Raw genomic sequence first — 22,841 nt, 5'->3', positions numbered from 1 at the left:
AATCACCCCCCCATGCAATGTCTGATTCAACCCCGCAAAGTCTGATTCACCCTCCCCAATGTCTGATTCACACACCGCAATTTCTGATTCACACCGCAATGTCACATTCACCCCCGCAATGTCCGATTCACCCCCGCAAAGTCCGATTCACCCCCACAATGTCTGATTCACTCCCGCAATGTCTGATTCACTCACCGCAATGTCTGATTCACTCCCCCCGCAATGTCGTAATCACCCCCCCATGCAATGTCTGATTCAACCCCGCAAAGTCTGATTCACCCTCCCCAATGTCTGATTTACCCCCGCAATGTCTCATTCACCCCCGCAATGTCAGTTTCACACCCCGCAATGTCTGTTTCAGCCCCCCGCTATGTCTGATTCACCCTCGCAATGTCTGATTCACCCCCACACAGCAATGTCTGATTCACCACCTCCGCAATGTCTGATTCACTTACCGCAATGTCTGATTCACCCTCCCAATGTCTGATTCACCCCCCCATGTCTGATTCACCCCAGCAATCACTTATTCACTTCCCACAATGTCTGATTCAGCCCCGCAATGTCTGATTCAGCCCCCCATGTCTGATTCACTCCCCGCCATGTCTGATTCACTCGCCGCAATGTCTGATTCACCCCGCAATGTCTGATTCACCACCGCAATGTCTGATTCACCCCCGTAATGTCTGATTCACCTCGCAATGTCTGATTTACCCCGCAATGTCTGATTCACCCCCACAATGTCTGATTCACCCCCGAAATGTCCGATTCACCCCCGCAATGTCTGATTTACCCCGCAATGTCTGATTCACCCCAGCAATGTCTGATTCACCCCTGTGATGTCTGATTCAACCCCGCAATGTCTGATTCACCCCCGCAATGTCTGATTCTCCCCCGCAATGTCTGATTCACCCCCGCAATGTCTGATTCACCCCCCGCAATGTCTGATTCACCCCCGCAATGTCCGATTCACCCCCGCAATGTCTGATTCACCCCCGAGATGTCTGATTCACCCCCGCAATGTCTGATTCTCTCCCGCAATGTCTGATTCATCTGCGCAATGTCTGATTCACTGCCCGCAATGTCTGATTTACCCCCACAATGTCTGACTAACCCCCGGAATGTCTGATTCAACCCGCAATTTTGGAATTCACCCCACCGCCATGTCTGATTCATCCCCGCAATGTCTGATTCACCTCCCCGCCATGTCTGATTCATCCCCGCAATGTCTGATTCACTTCCGCAATGCCTGATTCAGCCCCGCAATGTCTGATTAACCCCCGCAATGTCTGATTCAACCCCGCAATGTCTGATTCAACCTCGCAATGTCTGATTCACACCAGCAATGTCTGATTCACCCCTGTGATGTCTGATTCACCCCCGCAATGTCTGATTCACCCCCGCAATGTCCGATTCACCCCCGCGATGTCTGATTCACCCTGCAATGTCCGATTTACCCCGCAATGTCTGATTTACCCCCGCAATGCCTGATTCAGCCCCGCAATGTCTGATTAACCCCCGCAATGTCTGATTCAACCCTGCAATGTCTGATTCAACCTCGCAATGTCTGATTCACCCCAGCAATGTCTGATTCACCCGTGATGTCTGATTCAACCCCGCAATGTCTGATTTACCCCTGCAATGTCTGATTCACCACGCAATGTCTGATTCACCCCCGCAATCTCTGATTCACCCCGCAATGCCTGATTTACCCCTGCAATGGCCGATTCAACCCCGCAATGTCTGATTCACCACTCAATGTCTGATTTACCCCCGCAATGTCCGATTCATCCCCCCATGGCTGATTCACTGCTTGCAATGTCTCATTTACCCCCGCAATATCTGATTCACCCCCGCAATGTCTGATTCACCCCCACAATCTCTGATTCGCCCCGCAATGCCTGATTTACCCCTGCAATGGCCGATTCAACCCCGCAATGTCCGATTCACCCGCGCAATGTCTGAAACACCCCACAATGTCTGATTCACCCCCGCAATGTCTGATTCGTCCCCGCAATGTCCGATTCACCCCCGCAATGTCTGATTCACCCCCGCAATGTCTGATTCACTTCCGCAATGTCTGATTCGTTCCCCGCAATGTCTGATTCACCCTCGCAATGTCTGATTCACACCCCCCGCAATGTCTGGTTTACCCCCCGCAATGTCTGATTCATACCCCCCCCGCAATATCTGATTCACCCCCCCCGCAATGTCTGATTCAGACACCAATGTCTGATTCAGCACCACAAAGGCTGATTCACCCGCCCCAATGTCTGATTTACCCCGGTAATGTCTGATTCACCCCCGCAATGTCTGATTCACCCTCGCAATATTTGATTTAACCCTGCAATGTCTGATTCACCCCCCGCAATGTCTGATTCACCCCCGCAATATCTGATTCACCCCACAATGCCTGATTCAGCCCCCAGAATGTCTGATTCACTTACCACAATGTCTGATTCACTCCCGCAATGTCTGATTCACCCCGGAATGTTTAATTCACCCCCAGCAATGTCTGATTCACTCCGGCAATGTCTGATTCACCCACTCAATGTCTGATTCACTCCCCCCCGCAATGTTTGAACCACCCCCCCCATGTCTGATTCAACCCCGTGACGTCTGATTCACCCCCGCAATATCTGATTTACCCCCGCAATGTCTGATTCACCAGGCAATGTCTGATTCAGCCCCGCAATGTCTGATTCACCCCGCAATGTCTGATTTACCCTCGCAATGTCCGATTCACCCCAGCAATGTCTGATTCACCCCCGCGATTTCTGATTCATCCCCGCGATGTCTGATTCAATCCAGAATGTCTGATTCATCCCCCCATGTCTGATTCACCCCCGCAATGTCTGATTTACCCCCCCAATGTCTGATTCACTCCCCGCAATGTCTGATTCACTCACCGCAATGTCTCATTCACCTCCGCAATGTCTGATTCACGCCCGCAATGTCTCATTCACCTCCGCAATGTCTGATTAACCACCGCAATGTCTGATTCACTCCGCAATGTCTGATTCACCCCAGCAATATCTGATTCACCCCCGTGATGTCTGATTCACCCCCGCAATGTCTGATTTACCCCCGCAATGTCTGATTCACCACGCAATGTCTGATTCACCCCCGCAATGTCTGATTCACCCTGCAATGTCTGATTTACCCCCGCAAAGTCCGATTCACCCCGCAATGTCTGATTCAACCTCGCAATGTCTGATTCACCCCAGCAATGTCTGATTCACCCCCGCAATCTCTGATTTACCCCCACAATGTCTGATTAACCCCGCAATGTCGGATTCACCCCCCCGCCATTTCTGATTCATCCCCGCAATATCTGATTAACACCCCCAATGTCTGACTCACTTCCCGCAATGTCTGATTCACACACCGCAATTTCTGATTCACACCGCAATGTCACATTCACCCCCGCAATGTCCGATTCACCCCCGCAAAGTCCGATTCACCCCCGCAATGTCTGATTCACTCCCGCAATGTCTGATTCACTCACCGCAATGTCTGATTCACTCCCCCCGCAAAGTCGTAATCACCCCCCCATGCAATGTCTGATTCAACCCCGCAAAGTCTGATTCACCCTCCCCAATGTCTGATTCACACACCGCAATTTCTGATTCACACCGCAATGTCACATTCACCCCCGCAATGTCCGATTCACCCCCGCAAAGTCCGATTCACCCCCACAATGTCTGATTCACTCCCGCAATGTCTGATTCACTCACCGCAATGTCTGATTCACTCCCCCCGCAATGTCGTAATCACCCCCCCCATGCAATGTCTGATTCAACCCCGCAAAGTCTGATTCACCCTCCCCAATGTCTGATTTACCCCCGCAATGTCTCATTCACCCCCGCAATGTCAGTTTCACACCCCGCAATGTCTGTTTCAGCCCCCCGCTATGTCTGATTCACCCTCGCAATGTCTGATTCACCCCCACACAGCAATGTCTGATTCACCACCTCCGCAATGTCTGATTCACTTACCGCAATGTCTGATTCACCCTCCCAATGTCTGATTCACCCCCCCATGTCTGATTCACCCCAGCAATCACTTATTCACTTCCCACAATGTCTGATTCAGCCCCGCAATGTCTGATTCAGCCCCCCATGTCTGATTCACTCCCCGCCATGTCTGATTCACTCGCCGCAATGTCTGATTCACCCCGCAATGTCTGATTCACCACCGCAATGTCTGATTCACCCCCGTAATGTCTGATTCACCTCGCAATGTCTGATTTACCCCGCAATGTCTGATTCACCCCCACAATGTCTGATTCACCCCCGACATGTCCGATTCACCCCCGCAATGTCTGATTTACCCCGCAATGTCTGATTCACCCCAGCAATGTCTGATTCACCCCTGTGATGTCTGATTCAACCCCGCAATGTCTGATTCACCCCCGCAATGTCTGATTCACCCCCGCAATGTCTGATTCACCCCCGCAATGTCTCATTCACCCCCCGCAATGTCTGATTCACCCCCGCAATGACCGATTCACCCCCGCAATGTCTGATTCACCCCCGAGATGTCTGATTCACCCCCGCAATGTCTGATTCACGCCCGCAATGCCTGATTCAGCCCCGCAATGTCTGATTAACACCCCCAATGCCTGATTCACTCCCCGCAATGTCTGATTCACACACCGCAATGTCTGATTCAGCCCTGCAATGTCTGATTCACCCTGCAATGTCTGATTTACCCCCGCAATGTCTGATTTACCCCCCCAATATCTGATTCACTCCCCGCAATGTCTGATTCACTCACTGCAATGTCTCATTCACCTCCGCAATGTCTGATTCACCCCGCAATGTCTCATTCACCTCAGCAATGTCTGAATAACCACCGCAATGTCTGATTCACTCCGCAATGTCTGATTCACCCCAGCAATATCTGATTCACCCCCGTGATGTCTGATTCACCCCCGCAATGTCTGATTTACCCCCACAATGTCTGATTCACCACGCAATGTCTGATTCAGCCCCGCAATGTCTGATTTACCCCCACAATGTCTGATTAACCCCGCAATGTCGGATTCACCCTCCCCGCCATTTCTGATTCATCCCCGCAATATCTGATTAACACCCCCAATGTCTGACTCACTTCCCGCAATGTCTGATTCACACACCGCAATTTCTGATTCACACCGCAATGTCACATTCACCCCCGCAATGTCTGATTCACCCCCGCAATGTCTGATCCACCCCGCAATGTCTGAATCACCCCGCAATGTCTGATTCAGCCCCGCAATATCCGATTCACCCCAGCAATGTCCGATTCACCCCCGCAATGTCTGATTCACTCCCGCAATGTCTGATTCACTCACCGCAATATCTGATTCACTCCCCCCGCAATGTCGTAATCACCCCCCCATGCAATGTCTGATTCAACCCCGCAAAGTCTGATTCACCCTCCCCAATGTCTGATTTACCCCCGCAATGTCTCATTCACCCCCGCAATGTCAGTTTCACACCCCGCAATGTCTGTTTCAGCCCCCCGCTATGTCTGATTCACCCTCGCAATGTCTGATTCACCCCCACACAGCAATGTCTGATTCACCACCTCCGCAATGTCTGATTCACTTACCGCAATGTCTGATTCACCCTCCCAATGTCTGATTCACCCCCCCATGTCTGATTCACCCCAGCAATCACTTATTCACTTCCCACAATGTCTGATTCAGCCCCGCAATGTCTGATTCAGCCCCCCATGTCTGATTCACTCCCCGCCATGTCTGATTCACTCGCCGCAAAGTCTGATTCACCCCGCAATGTCTGATTCACCACCGCAATGTTTGATTCACCCCCGTAATGTCTGATTCACCTCGCAATGTCTGATTTACCCCGCAATGTCTGATTCACCCCCACAATGTCTGATTCACCCCCGACATGTCCGATTCACCCCCGCAATGTCTGATTTACCCCGCAATGTCCGATTCACCCCAGCAATGTCTGATTCACCCCTGTGATGTCTGATTCAACCCCGCAATGTCTGATTCACCCCCGCAATGTCCGATTCACCCCCACAACGTCTGATTCACCCCCGTGATGTCTGATTCACCCCCGCAATCTCTGATTTACCCCCGCAATGTCTGATTCACCACGCAATGTCTGATTTACCCCCGCAATGTCTGATTCACCCTGCAATGTCTGATTTACCCCCGCAATGTCCGATTCAACCCCGCAATGTCTGATTCAACCTCGAAATGACTGATTCACCCCAGCAATGTCTGATTCACCCCCGCAATGTCTGATTAACACCCCCAATGCCTGATTCACTCCCCGCAATGTCTGATTCAGCCCTGCAATGTCTGATTCACCCTGCAATGTCTGATTTACCCCCGCAATGTCTGATTTACCCCCCCAATGTCTGATTCACTCCCTGCAATGTCTGATTCACTCACCGCAATGTCTCATTCACCTCCGCAATGTCTGATTCACGCCCGCAATGTCTCATTCACCTCCGCAATGTCTGATTAACCACCGCAATGTCTGATTCACTCCGCAATGTCTGATTCACCCCAGCAATATCTGATTCACCCCCGTGATGTCTGATTCACCCCCGCAATGTCTGATTTACCCCCGCAATGTCTGATTCACCACGCAATGTCTGATTCACCCCCGCAATGTCTGATTCACCCTGCAATGTCTGATTTACCCCCGCAAAGTCCGATTCACCCCCGCAATGTCTGATTCAACCTCACAATGTCTGATTCACCCCAGCAATGTCTGATTCACCCCCGCAATCTCTGATTTACCCCGACAATGTCTGATTAACCCCGCAATGTTGGATTCACCCACCCCGCCATTTCTGATTCATCCCCGCAATATCTGATTAACACCCCCAATGTCTGACTCACTTCCCGCAATGTCTGATTCACACACCGCAATTTCTGATTCACACCGCAATGTCACATTCACCCCCGCAATGTCTGATTCACCCCCGCAATGTCTGATCCACCCCGCAATGTCTGAATCACCCCGCAATGTCTGATTCAGCCCCGCAACATCCGATTCACCCCAGCAATGTCCGATTCACCCCCGCAAAGTCCGATTCACTCCCGCAATGTCTGATTCATTCCCGCAATGTCTGATTCACTCACCGCAATGTTTGATTCACTCCCCCCGCAATGTCGTATTCACCCCCCCCTGCAATGTCTGATTCAACCCCGCAAAGTCTCATTCACCCCCGCAATGTCAGTTTCACACCCCGCAATGTCTGTTTCAGCCCCCCACTATGTCTGATTTACGCTCGCAATGTCTGATTCACCCCCACACAGCAATGTCTGATTCACCACCTCCGCAATGTCTGATTCACTTACCGCAATGTCTGATTCACCCTCCCAATGTCTGATTCACCCCCCCATGTCTGATTCACCCCAGCAATCACTTATTCACTTCCCACAATGTCTGATTCAGCCCCGCAATGTCTGATTCATCCCCCCATGTCTGATTCACTCCCCGCCATGTCTGATTCACTCGCCGCAATGTCTGATTCACCCCGCAATGTCTGATTCACCACCGCAATGTTTGATTCACCCCCGTAATGTCTGATTCACCTCGCAATGTCTGATTTACCCCGCAATGTCTGATTCACCCCCGCAATGTCTGATTCACCCCCGCAATGTCTGATTCACCCCCCGCAATGTCTGATTCACCCCCGCAATGTCCGATTCACCCCCGCAATGTCTGATTCACCCCCGAGATGTCTGATTCACCCCCGCAATGTCTGATTTACCCCCGCAATGTCTGATTCACCACGCAATGTCTGATTTACCCCCGCAATGTCTGATTCACCCTGCAATGTCTGATTTACCCCTGCAATGTCCGATTCACCCCCGGAATGTCTGATTCAACCTCGGAATGTCTGATTCACCCCAGCAATGTCTGATTCACCCCCGCAATGCCTGATTCAGCCCCGCAATGTCTGATTAACACCCCCAATGCCTGATTCACTCCCCGCAATGTCTGATTCACACACCGCAATGTCTGATTCAGCCCTGCAATGTCTGATTCACCCTGCAATATCTGATTTACCCCCGCAATGTCTGATTTACCCCCCCAATATCTGATTCACTCCCCGCAATGTCTGATTCACTCACTGCCATGTCTCATTCACCTCCGCAATGTCTCATTCACCCCGCAATGTCTCATTCACCTCCGCAATATCTGATTAACCACCGCAATGTCTGATTCACTCCGCAATGTCTGATTCACCCCAGCAATATCTGATTCACCCCCGGGATATCTGATTCACCCCCGCAATGTCTGATTTACCCCCGCAATGTCTGATTCACCACGCAATGTCTGATTCAGCCCCGCAATGTCTGATTCACACCCGCAATGTCTGATTCAACCTCGCAATGTCTGATTCACCCCAGCAATATCTGATTCATCCCCGCAATCTCTGATTTACCCCCACAATGTCTGATTCACCCCGCAATGTCGGATTCAACCCCCCCGCCATTTCTGATTCATCCCCGCAATATCTGATTCACTCCCGCAATGCCTGATTCAGCCCCGCAATATCTGATTAACACCCCCAATGTCTGACTCACTTCCCGCAATGTCTGATTCACACGCCGCAATGTCTGATTCACACCGCAATGTCTCATTCACCCCCGCAATGTCTGATTCACCCCCGCAATGTCTGATTCACCCCTCAATGTCTGATCCACCCCGCAATGTCTGATTCACCCCCGCAATGTCCGACTCACCCCCGCAATGTCCGATTCACCCCCGCAAAGTCTGATTCACCCCCGCAATGTCTGATTCACTCCCGCAATGTCTGATTCACTCCCCGCAATGTCTGATTCACTCCCCCCGCAAGGTCGTAATCACCCCACCCCGCAATGTCTGATTCAGCCACCAATGTCTGATTCAACCCCGCAAATTCTGGTTCACCCTCCCCAATGTCTGATTTACCCCCGCAATGTCTCATTCACTCCCGCAATGTCAGTTTCACACCCCGCAATGTCTGTTTCAGCCCCCCGCTATGTCTGAATCACCCCCCACCCCCGCAATGTCTGATTCAGGCACCAATGTCTGATTCAGCCCCGCAAAGTCTGATTCACCCTCCCCAATGTCTGATTTACCCCCGCAATGTATGAAACACCCCGGCAATGTCTGATTCACCTCCCCCAATGTCTGATTCACCCCCGCAATGTCTGATTCACCCCCGCAATGTCTGATTCACCCTCGCAATGTCTGATTCACCCCCACACAGCAATGTCTGATTCACCACCCCCGCAATGTCTGATTCACTCCCGCAATGTTTGATTTAACCCCGCAATGTCTGATTCACTTCCCACAATGTCTGATTCAGCCCCAACGCAATGTCTGATTCAGCCACCAATGTCTGATTCACTCCCCGCCATGTCTGATTCACTCGGCGCAATGTCTGATTCACCCCGCAATGTCTGATTCACCACCGCAATGTCTGATTCACCCCCGTAATGTCTGATTCACCTCGCAATGTCTGATTTACCCCGCAATGTCTGATTCACCCCCACAATGTCTGATTCACCCCTGCAATGTCCGATTCACCCCCGCAATTTCTGATTTACCCCGCAATGTCTGATTCACCCCCGCAATGTCTGATTCACCCCTCAATGTCTGATCCACCCCGCAATGTCCGATTCACCCCCGCAATGTCCGATTCACCCCCGCAAAGTCCGATTCACCCCCGCAAAGTCTGATTCACCCCCACAATGTCTGATTCACTCCTGCAATGTCTGATTCACTCCCCGCAATGTCTGATTCACTCCCCCCGCAATGTCGTAATCACCCCACCCCGCAATGTCTGATTCAGCCACCAATGTCTGATTCAACCCCGCAAATTCTGATTCACCCTCCCCAATGTCTGATTTATCCCCGCAATGTCTCATTCACTCCCGCAATGTCAGTTTCACACCCCGCAATGTCTGTTTCAGCCCCCCGCTATGTCTGAATCACCCCCCACCCCCGCAATGTCTGATTCAGGCACCAATGTCTGATTCAGCCCCGCAAAGTCTGATTCACCCTCCCCAATGTCTGATTTACCCCCGCAATGTATGAAACACCCCGGCAATGTCTGATTCACCTCCCCCAATGTCTGATTCACCCCCGCAATGTCTGATTCACCCTCGCAATGTCTGATTCACCCCCACACAGCAATGTCTGATTCACCACCCCCGCAATGTCTGATTCACTCCCGCAATGTTTGATTTAACCCCGCAATGTCTGATTCACTTCCCACAATGTCTGATTCAGCCCCAACGCAATGTCTGATTCAGCCACCAATGTCTGATTCACTCCCCGCCATGTCTGATTCACTCGGCGCAATGTCTGATTCACCCCGCAATGTCTGATTCACCACCGCAATGTCTGATTCACCCCCGTAATGTCTGATTCACCTCGCAATGTCTGATTTACCCCGCAATGTCTGATTCACCCCCACAATGTCTGATTCACCCCTGCAATGTCCGATTCACCCCCGCAATTTCTGATTTACCCCGCAATGTCTGATTCACTCCCGCAATGTCTGATTCACTCCCCGCAATGTCTGATTCACCCTCGCAATGTCTGATTCACTCCCCCCGCAATGTCTGATTCAGCCCCAACGCAATGTCTGATTCAGCCACCAATGTCTGATTCACTCCCCGCCATGTCTGATTCACTCGGCGCAATGTCTGATTCACCCCGCAATGTCTGATTCACCACCGCAATGTCTGATTCACCCCCGTAATGTCTGATTCACCTCGCAATGTCTGATTTACCCCGCAATGTCTGATTCACCCCCACAATGTCTGATTCACCCCTGCAATGTCCGATTCACCCCCGCAATTTCTGATTTACCCCGCAATGTCTGATTCACTCCCGCAATGTCTGATTCACTCCCCGCAATGTCTGATTCACCCTCCCCAATGTCTGATTTACCCCCGCAATGTATGAAGCACCCTGGCAAAGTCTGATTCACCTCCCCCAATGTCTGATTCAACCCCGCAATGTATGATTCACCACCGCAATGTCTGATTCACCCCCGTAATGTCTGATTCACCTCGCAATGTCTGATTCACCCCAGCAATGTCTGATTCACCCCTGTGATGTCTGATTCAACCCCACAATGTCTGATTCACCCCCGCAATGTCTGATTCACCCCCGCAATGTACGATTCACCCCCGCAATGTCTGATTCACCCCGCAATGTCTGATTTACCCCCGCAATGTCTGATTCACCACGCTATTTCTGATTTACCCCCGCAATGTCTGATTCAACCTGCAATGTCTGATTCACCCTGCAATGTCTGATTTAACCCCGCAATGTCCGATCCACCCCCGCAATGTCTGATTCAACCTCGGAATGCCTGATTCACCCCAGCAATGTCTGATTCACCCCCGCAATGCCTGATTCAGCCCCGCAATGTCTGAATCACACGGCAATGTCTGATTCACCCCCGCAATGTCTGACTCCGCCCCGCAAAGTCTGATTCACCCTCCCCAATGTCTGCTTTACCCCCGCAATGTCTGATTCATCCCCGCAATGACTGATTCACACGCCGCAATGTCTGATTCACGCCCGCAATGTCTGAATCACCTCGCAATGTCTGATTCACCCTCGCAATGTCTGATTCACACCCACCGCAATGTCAGATTTACCCCCCGCAATATCTGATTCACCCCCCCCGGCAATGTCTGATTCAGACACCAATGTCTGATTTGGCTCCGCAAAGGCTGATTCACCGTCCCCAATGTCTGATTTACCCCGGCAATGTCTGATTCACCCTCGCAATGTCTGATTTACCCTCGCAATGTCTGATTTACCCTCGCAATGTCTGATTTACACTCCCCAATGTCTGATTTACCCCCGCAATGTATGAAACACCCCGGCAATGTCTGATTCCCCTCCCCCAATGTCTGATTCACCCCCGCAATACCTGATTCACACCCCCACCGCAATGTCTGATTCAGCCCCGCAATGTCTGATTCATCCCACCATGTCTGATTCTCTCCCCCAATATCTGATTCACCCTCCCGCAATGTCTGATTCACACCCGCAATGTCTGATCCACCCTCGCAATGTCTCATTCACCACCACAAAGTCTGATTCACACTTGCCAATGTCTGATTTACCCCCACAATATCTGATTCACCACCGCAAAGTCTGATTCACCCTCCCCAATGTCTGATTTACCCCGGCAATGTCTGATTCACCCTCGCAAAGTCTGATTCATGCTCCCCAATATCTGATTTACCCCGGCAATATCTGATTCACCCCCGCAATGTCTGATTCACCCTAGCAAAGTCTGATTCACACTTCCCAATGTGTGATTTATCCCCGCAATATCTGATTCACCCTCGCAAAGTCTGATTCACACTCCCCAATGTGTGATTCACCCCCCGCAATATCTGATTCACACTCCCCAATGTGTGATTCACTCCCCGCAATATCTGATTCACCCCCCCGCAATGTCTGAGTCACCCCCGCAATGTCTGATTCACCCCCGCAATGTCTGATTCATCCCCACAATGTCTGATTCACTCCCGCAATGCCTGATTCACTTCCCCCGAAGTGTCGTAATCACCCCCCCGCCGCAATGTCTGATTCAGCTACAAATGTCTGATTCAGCCCCGCAAAGTCTGATTCACCCTCCCCAATGTCTGATTTACCCCTGCAATGTATGAAACACACCAGCAATGTCTGATTCACCCCCGCAATGTCTGATTCACCAGCCCCGGCAACGTCAGCATCACCCCACTACCCCGCAATGTCTGATTCACCCCAGCAATGACTGATTCACTTCCCACAATGTCTGATTCAGCCCCACAATGTATGATTCAGCCCCCCATGTCTGATTCACTCCCCACAATACCTGATACAGACCCCTGCAATGTCTGATTCACCCCCGAAATGTCTGATTCACACTCGCCAATGTCTGATTTAACCCCGCAATGTCGGATTCACCACCCCGCCATGTCTAATTCATCCCCGCAATGTCTGATTCACTCCCGCAATGACTGATTCAGCCCCGCAATGTCTCATTAACCCCCTCAATGTCTGATTTACCCCCGCAATATCTGATTCACCCCCGCAATGTCTGATTCACCCCGGAATGTCTGATTCACTCCCGCAATGTCTGATTCACTCCCCGCAATGTCTGATTTACCCCCACAATGTCTGATTCACCCCCACAACGTCTGATTCACCCACCCCCCGCAATGTCTGATTCAGCCACCAATGTCTGATTCAGCCCCGCAAAGTCTGAGTCACCCTCCCCAATGTTTGATTTACCTCCGCAATGTATGAAACACCACGGCAATGTCTGATTCACCTCCCCCAATGTCTGATTCACCACCGCAAAGTCTGATTCACACTCGCTAATGTCTGATTTAACACCGCAATGTCTGATTCACCCTCCCCACTGTTTGATTTACCTCCGCAATGTATGAAACACCACGGCAATGTCTGATTCACCTCCCCCAATGTCTGATTCACCACCGCAAAGTCTGATTCACACTCGCTAATGTCTGATTTAACACCGCAATGTCTGATTCACTCCCGCAATGTTTGATTCACGCCCCCAAAATCTGATTCACCCCCGCAATGTCTGATTCAACCCCGCAATGTCTGATTCACTCCCGCAATGCCTGATTCAGCCCCGCAATGTCTGATTAACACCCCCAATGTCTGATTCACTCCCCGCAATGTCTGATTCACTCACCGCAATGTCTGATTCTCCCCGTAATGTCTCATTCGCCTCCGCAATGTCTGATTCACCACCGCAATGTCTGATTCACCACGCAATGTCTGATTCACCCAGCAAAGTCTGATTCACCCCCATGATGTCTGATTCACCCCCGCAATGTCTCATTTACCCCCGCAATGTCTGATTCACCATGCAATGTCTCATTTACCCCCGCATTGTCTGATTCACCACGCAATGTCTGATTTACCCCCGCAATGTCCGATTCACCCCAGAAATATCTGATTTACCCCCGCAATGACTGATTTACCCTCGCAATGTCTGATGCACCCCGCAATGTTGGATTCACCCCCCCGCCATTTCTGATTCATCCCCGCAATGTCTGATTCACTCCCGCAATGCCTGATTCAGCCCCGCAATGTCTGAATAACACCCCCAATGTCTGATTCACTCCCCGCAATGTCTGATTCACACACCGCAATGTCTGATTCACCCCCGCAATGTCTGATTCACGCTGCAATGTCTGATTTACCCCCACAATGTCTGTTTCACCCCCGCAATGTCTGATTCTGTAATGATCAATAACATGTCATTCTATAGTGGACACTAGGTGGAGCCTTAGAGCTGTATATAGCTGTATGTATAAGACTACACTACCCAGCTGTAGGTATATTAAGTCTACATTACCCATGAGGCACTAGGCTACCCACAAGGCAGCAGTCAAGATGGAAGCCTCTACAGATACTGTACCTAGTGCACATGTGTTCAATAAAAGTGTCTAGCAAAAGCTAGCTGTGTTCATAATAAGAATGTCTATTTATTAATGAACATAAGATGGTACCAGGATGGTGAAGATCTGCTGAAAATTGTGAAAAGCAAAATGGGGAATTTGAAGCCACCAGAACGTTTGAAACTCACAGGAAACATCGACTACAATTGGCAGACTCTTCAACAATTCGAACTCTACATTGCAGCCATCGGATTCGGTACGAAGCCAGACGCAAGGAAGATAGCGTTGCTGCTTATGGTTGCAGGCCCACAGGTGATAGAGGTATTTAATACATTTGTATTTAATCCAGAGGAGAACAGAGAAAAATTAGAAGATGTGCTAAAAAAATTTGATGCACATTGCTCTCCCAAAAAGAATGAGACGTATGAAAGATACATCTTCCGTTCTCGGACACAGCAACAAAATGAGACTTTTGATAGCTTTATAACTGATCTGAAACTGAAAGCACAGACATGTAATTTCTCTGAGCTGAAATCATCCATGATTCGTGACCAGATTGTGTTTGGTATTCATGATAAAAAAGTCAGGGAACGTCTGTTGAGAGAAACCGAACTAAATTTGGAAAATGCGGTGAAAATATGCCAAGCCAGCGAGGTAGCTCGAAAGCACGCGAAGACTTTCAGTGAAATCAATAATGATGCGATTGTAATGAGTGATAATGCTGCTGTCCGTGCTGTGGAAGGGGAAGAAACATGGGCAGAACAGAAATGAAAAGCAATCGGAGGATGAAATTTTTAATTGTAAACGCTGTGGTTACAAACACCAGTTAAGACAATGCCCAGCGTTTGGAAAAATGTGCACAAAGTGTAATGGAAAGAATCACTTTGCCAAACAATGCTTTTCAAAAGTAAAAACAACGAAAGGGCAACAAGTTAATGTGATTGAGGACACTGATTTAAGTGAGACATTTTTTGTAGGAATGGTGTCATGTGACGATATCAAAAAAGATACAGAAAATGTGCAGCCCTCAGAAATGGACAATGCTGAACATAAAGTCAATGCAGTAAAAGTGGACAAATGGATGATCCCACTGCAGATAAATGGAGCATTAGTTACATTGAAACTAGACACTGGGGCAAAAGCAAACTTAATCAGTATGAGTGACATTAACAAAATGAAAGAAAAGCCCAAAATACAGAAAAAGTCAGTACTACTGAAGAGCTATAATGGACAGAAAATAGATAGCTTAGGTGTATGCAGACTTAAAGTGACAGTCAAAGACAAAGTGCATCATCTCATGTTTTCCGTTGTGGCTGAAAGACTTGATTCGATACTAGGTGACAAAGCTTGTGAAGACTTAGAACTGGTCAAGAGAGTCTACCGTATAAACTGTGCCATAAGCAGACCAGATGACTCAGGTGATGAAGCAGAGAGCCCATCAAGGATGAAAAGGCCAAAGGGTATCCATGTCTTCAAAAAGCCTAGTTTCTCCAAGAAGAAAGAAAAAGACTTTAAGGTCAAAGAGAAGCCAAAGGAAGAAAAGCACAAAGAGGAAAAACACAAGAAGAAAAAGTCCAAAGATATAACCGCAGCAGATGTTGTTAAGCAGTGGAAAGAGAAAAAGAAAAAGAAGAAGCCTGCACCAGAGCAGGATGCAGTTCCGGTGGATACTCTCCTTCTTCCCTCAGGCCAATCTTTGGTGTTCCATTAGCCGAGGCTGCTGAGAGGGCTATGCTGTATGATGGGATCCAGCTGCCAGCAGTTTTTCGAGAGTGCATTGACTACATTGAGAGTTATGGCATGAAGAGTGAAGGAAACACTGAAACCCTCTCCAAGCAAAGATCGCAAGGAGACCTCGATCTATACAAGAGCAGATTGATGACAATGCCGCAACTGCATCTTGTCATTCACCGCCAGAACAATCTCATGAAGGCGCATCAGACTTATCCGTGTTGAGAAGATCCACACGTGAAGTAAAAAAGCCTGATAGACTTAATCTTTGAGTACAATGTAAAGCTTTGAAAATGTGTTGACTGTTTTGAAAATGTTTATGTTTATAGAGCACTAACAAAAGTGTTACTGATATTACCTTATTGTTTTCTTGAAAGTTGATTGATATTCATTTTGTTAAACCTCAAAGAAAGGGGGATGTAATGATCAATAACATGTCATTCTATATTGGACACTAGGGGGAGCCGTAGAGCTGTATATAGCTGTATGTATAAGACTACACTACCCAGCTGTAGGTATATTAAGACTACATTACCCATGAGGCACTAGGCTACCCACAAGGCAGCAGTCAAGATGATAGCCTCTACAGATACTGTACCTAGTCCACATGTGCTCAATAAAAGTGTCTAGCAAAAGCTAGCTGTGTTCATAATAAGAATGTCTATTTGAGCAATGTCCGATTCACCCCCGCAATGTCTGATTCAACCTCGCAATGTCTGACTCACCCCAGCAAAGTCTGATTCACCCCCGCGATTTCTGATACATCCCCGCAATGTCTGATTCACCCCGCAATGTCGGATTCACCACCCCGCCATTTCTGATTCATCCCGGAATATCTGATTCACTCCCGCAATGCCTGATTCAGCCCCGCAATGTCTGATTAACACCCCCAATGTCTGATTCACTCCCCGCAATGTCTGATTCACACACCGCAATGTCTGATTCACCCCGCAATGTCTCATTCACCCCGCAATGTCTGATTCACTCCCGCAATGTCTGATTCACCCTCGCAATGTCTGATTAACACCCCACGCAAAGTCTGATTTACCCCCCGCAATGTCTGATTCACTACCCCCGCAACGTCGTAATCACCACCACCCCGCCGCAATGTCTGATTCAGCCACAAATGTCTGATTCAGCCCCGCAAAGTCTGATTCACCCTCCCCAATGTCTGATTTACCCCCGCAATGTCTCATTCACCCCCGCAATATCAGTTTCACTCCCCACAATATCTGATTCAGCCCCCCGCAATGTCTGCATCACCCCCCACCCCCGCAATGTCTGATTCAGCCACCAATGCCTGATTCAGCCCCGCAAAGTCTGATTCACACTCCCCAATGTCTGATTTACCCCCGCAATGTCTGATTTACCCACGCAATGTCTGATTCACCCCGCAGTGTCTGATTCACCACCCCCCCATGTCTGATTCAGCCCGGAATGTCTGATTCACCCCGCAATGTCGGATTCACACCCCCGGCATGTCTGATTCATCCCCGCAATGTCTGATTCACTCCCGCAATGCCTGATTCAGCCCCACAATGCCTGATTAACACCCCCAATGTCTGATTCACTCCCCGCAATGTCTGATTCACTCCCCGCAATGTCTGATTCTCCCCGCAATGTCTGATTCACCTCCACAATGTCTGATTCACCACCGCAATGTCTGATTCACTCCGCAATGTCTGATTCACCCCCGCAATGTCTGATTCACCCTGCAATGTCTGATTTACCCCCGCAATGTCCGATTCACCCCCGCAATGTCTGATTCAACCTCGCAAAGTCTGATTCACCCCAGCAATGTCTGATTCACCCCCGCAATCTCTGATTTACCCCCGCAATGTCTGATTCACACCGCAATGTCGGATTCACCACCCCGCCATTTCTGATTCATCCCGGAATATCTGATTCACTCCCGCAATGCCTGATTCAGCCCCGCAATGTCTGATTAACACCCCCAATGTCTGATTCACTCCCCACAATGTCTGATTCACACACCGCAATGTCTGATTCACCCCGCAATGTCTGATTCACCCCGCAATGTCTGATTCACTCCCGCAATGTCTGATTCACTCCCCGCAATGTCTGATTCACCCCGCAATGTCTGATTCACCCCGCAATGTCTGATTCACTCCCGCAATGTCTGATTCACTCCCCGCAATGTCTGATTCACCCTCGCAATGTCTGATTCACACCCCACGCAAAGTCTGATTTACCCCCGCAATGTCTGATTCACTCCCCCCGCAACGTCGTAATCACCACCACCCCGCCGCAATGTCTGATTCAGCCACAAATGTTTGATTCAGCCCCGCAAAGTCTGATTCACCCTCCCCAATGTCTGATTTACCCCCGCAATGTCTCATTCACCCCCGCAATATCAGTTTCACCCCCCGCAATATCTGATTCAGCCCCCCGCAATGTCTGCATCACCCCCCACCCCCGCAATGTCTGATTCAGCTACCAATGCCTGATTCAGCCCCGGAAAGTCTGATTCACACTCCCCAATGTCTGATTTACCCCCGCAATGTATGAAATACCCCGGCAATGTCTGATTCACCTCCCCCAATGTCTGATTCACCCCCGCAATGTCTGATTCACCCTCGCAATGTCTGATTCACCCCCACCCGGCAATGTCTAATTCACCACCCCCGCAATGTCTGATTCTCCAGCCCCGGCAACGTCAGCATCACCCCACTACCCCGCAATGCCTGATTCACTCCCGCAATGTCTGATTCACTTCCCGCAATGTCTGATTCACCCTCCCAATGTCTGATTCACCCCACCATGTCTGATTCACCCCAGCAATGATTGATTCACTTCCCAGAATGTCTGATTCAGCCCCACAATGTCTGATTCAGCCCCCCATGTCTGATTCACTCCCCGCAATACCTGATTCACCCCCGCAATGTCTGATTCACCCTCGCAATGTTTGTTCACCACCACAAAGTCTGATTCACACTCGCCAATGTCTGATTTAACACTGCAATGTCTGATTCACCCCCGTAATATCTGACTCACGCCCCCAATGTCGGATTCACCACCCTGCCATGTCTGATTCACCCCCGCAATGTCTGATTCAACCCCGCAATGTCTGATTCACCCCCGCAATGTCTGATTCACCCCTCAATGTCTGATCCACCCCGCAATGTCCGATTCACCCCCGCAATGTCCGATTCACCCCCGCAAAGTCCGATTCACCCCCGCAAAGTCTGATTCACCCCCACAATGTCTGATTCACTCCTGCAATGTCTGATTCACTCCCCGCAATGTCTGATTCACTCCCCCCGCAATGTCGTAATCACCCCACCCCGCAATGTCTGATTCAGCCACCAATGTCTGATTCAACCCCACAAATTCTGATTCACCCTCCCCAATGTCTGATTTATCCCCGCAATGTCTCATTCACTCCCGCAATGTCAGTTTCACACCCCGCAATGTCTGTTTCAGCCCCCCGCTATGTCTGAATCACCCCCCACCCCCGCAATGTCTGATTCAGGCACCAATGTCTGATTCAGCCCCGCAAAGTCTGATTCACCCTCCCCAATGTCTGATTTACCCCCGCAATGTATGAAACACCCCGGCAATGTCTGATTCACCTCCCCCAATGTCTGATTCACCCCCGCAATGTCTGATTCACCCTCGCAATGTCTGATTCACCCCCACACAGCAATGTCTGATTCACCACCCCCGCAATGTCTGATTCACTCCCGCAATGTTTGATTTAACCCCGCAATGTCTGATTCACTTCCCACAATGTCTGATTCAGCCCCAACGCAATGTCTGATTCAGCCACCAATGTCTGATTCACTCCCCGCCATGTCTGATTCACTCGGCGCAATGTCTGATTCACCCCGCAATGTCTGATTCACCACCGCAATGTCTGATTCACCCCCGTAATGTCTGATTCACCTCGCAATGTCTGATTTACCCCGCAATGTCTGATTCACCCCCACAATGTCTGATTCACCCCTGCAATGTCCGATTCACCCCCGCAATTTCTGATTTACCCCGCAATGTCTGATTCACTCCCGCAATGTCTGATTCACTCCCCGCAATGTCTGATTCACTCTCGCAATGTCTGATTCACTCCCCCCGCAATGTCTGATTCAGCCCCAACGCAATGTCTGATTCAGCCACCAATGTCTGATTCAGCACCGCAAAGTCTGATTCACCCTCCCCAATGTCTGATTTACCCCCGCAATGTATGAAGCACCCTGGCAAAGTCTGATTCACCTCCCCCAATGTCTGATTCAACCCCGCAATGTATGATTCACCACCGCAATGTCTGATTCACCCCCGTAATGTCTGATTCACCTCGCAATGTCTGATTCACCCCAGCAATGTCTGATTCACCCCTGTGATGTCTGATTCAACCCCACAATGTCTGATTCACCCCCGCAATGTCTGATTCACCCCCGCAATGTACGATTCACCCCCGCAATGTCTGATTCACCCCCGTGATGTCTGATTCACCCCCGCAATGTCTGATTTACCCCCGCAATGTCTGATTCACCACGCTATGTCTGATTTACCCCCGCAATGTCTGATTCACCCTGCAATGTCTGATTTACCCCCGCAATGTCTGATTTACCCCCGCAATGTCTGATTCACCACGCTATGTCTGATTTACCCCCGCAATGTCTGATTCACCATGCTATGTCTGATTTACCCCCGCAATGTCCGATTCACCCCCGCAATGTCTGATTCAACCTCGGAATGTCTGATTCACCCCAGCAATGTCTGATTCAGCCCCGCAATGCCTGATTCAGCCCCGCAATGTCTGAATCACACGGCAATGTCTGATTCACCCCCGCAATGTCTGACTCCGCCCCGCAAAGTCTGATTCACCCTCCCCAATGTCTGCTTTACCCCCGCAATGTCTGATTCATCCCCGCAATGACTGATTCACACGCCGCAATGTCTGATTCACGCCCGCAATGTCTGAATCACCTCGCAATGTCTGATTCACCCTCGCAATGTCTGATTCACACCCACCGCAATGTCAGATTTACCCCGCGCAAAGTCTGATTCATCCCGCCACCCTCCCCCCCGCCGCAATATCTGATTCACCCCCCCCGGCAATGTCTGATTCAGACACCAATGCCTGATTTGGCTCCGCAAAGGCTGATTCACCGTCCCCAATGTCTGATTTACCCCGGCAATGTCTGATTCACCCTCGCAATGTCTGATTTACCCTCGCAATGTCTGATTTACACTCCCCAATGTCTGATTTACCCCCGCAATGTATGAAACACCCCGGCAATGTCTGATTCCCCTCCCCCAATGTCTGATTCACCCCCGCAATATCTGATTCACACCCCCACCGCAATGTCTGATTCAGCCCCGCAATGTCTGATTCATCCCACCATGTCTGATTCTCTCCCCCAATATCTGATTCACCCTCCCGCAATGTCTGATTCACACCCGCAATGTCTGATCCACCCTCGCAATGTCTCATTCACCACCACAAAGTCTGATTCACACTTGCCAATGTCTGATTTACCCCCACAATATCTGATTCACCCTCCCCAATGTCTGATTTACCCCCGCAATGTCTCATTCACCCCCGCAATATCAGTTTCACTCCCCACAATATCTGATTCAGCCCCCCGCAATGTCTGCATCACCCCCCACCCCCGCAATGTCTGATTCAGCCACCAATGCCTGATTCAGCCCCGCAAAGTCTGATTCACACTCCCCAATGTCTGATTTACCCCCGCAATGTCTGATTTACCCACGCAATGTCTGATTCACCCCGCAGTGTCTGATTCACCACCCCCCCCATGTCTGATTCAGCCCGGAATGTCTGATTCACCCCGCAATGTCGGATTCACACCCCCGGCATGTCTGATTCATCCCCGCAATGTCTGATTCACTCCCGCAATGCCTGATTCAGCCCCGCAATGCCTGATTAACACCCCCAATGTCTGATTCACTCCCCGCAATGTCTGATTCACTCCCCGCAATGTCTGATTCTCCCCGCAATGTCTCATTCACCTCCGCAATGTCTGATTCACCCCCGCAATGTCTGATTCACCCTGCAATGTCTGATTTACCCCCGCAATGTCCGATTCACCCCCGCAATGTCTGATTCAACCTCGCAAAGTCTGATTCACCCAGCAATGTCTGATTCACCCCCGCAATCTCTGATTCACCCCCGCAATGTCTGATTCACACCGCAATGTCGGATTCACCACCCCGCCATTTCTGATTCATCCCGGAATATCTGATTCACCCCCAATGTCTGATTCACTCCCCGCAATGTCTTATTCACACACCACAATGTCTGATTCACCCCGCAATGTCTGATTCACTCCCGCAATGTCTGATTCACCCTCGCAATGTCTGATTCACACCCCACGCAAAGTCTGATTAACCCCCCGCAATGTCTGATTCACTCCCCCCGCAACGTCGTAATCACCACCACCCCGCCGCAATGTCTGATTCAGCCACAAATGTTTGATTCAGCCCCGCAAAGTCTGATTCATCCTCCCCAATGTCTGATTTACCCCCGCAATGTCTCATTCACCCCCGCAATATCAGTTTCACCCCCCGCAATATCTGATTCAGCCCCCCGCAATGTCTGCATCACCACCCACCCCCGCAATGTCTGATTCAGCCACCAATGCCTGATTCAGCCCCGGAAAGTCTGATTCACACTCCCCAATGTCTGATTTACCCCCGCAATGTATGA

This window comes from Somniosus microcephalus, chromosome 10 (genome assembly GCF_052327205.1).
Source record: "Somniosus microcephalus isolate GS21.2 chromosome 10, FLI_Smic_1.0, whole genome shotgun sequence".
NCBI lineage: Eukaryota > Metazoa > Chordata > Chondrichthyes > Squaliformes > Somniosidae > Somniosus > Somniosus microcephalus.
This window is presented reverse-complemented; position numbering follows the sequence as displayed.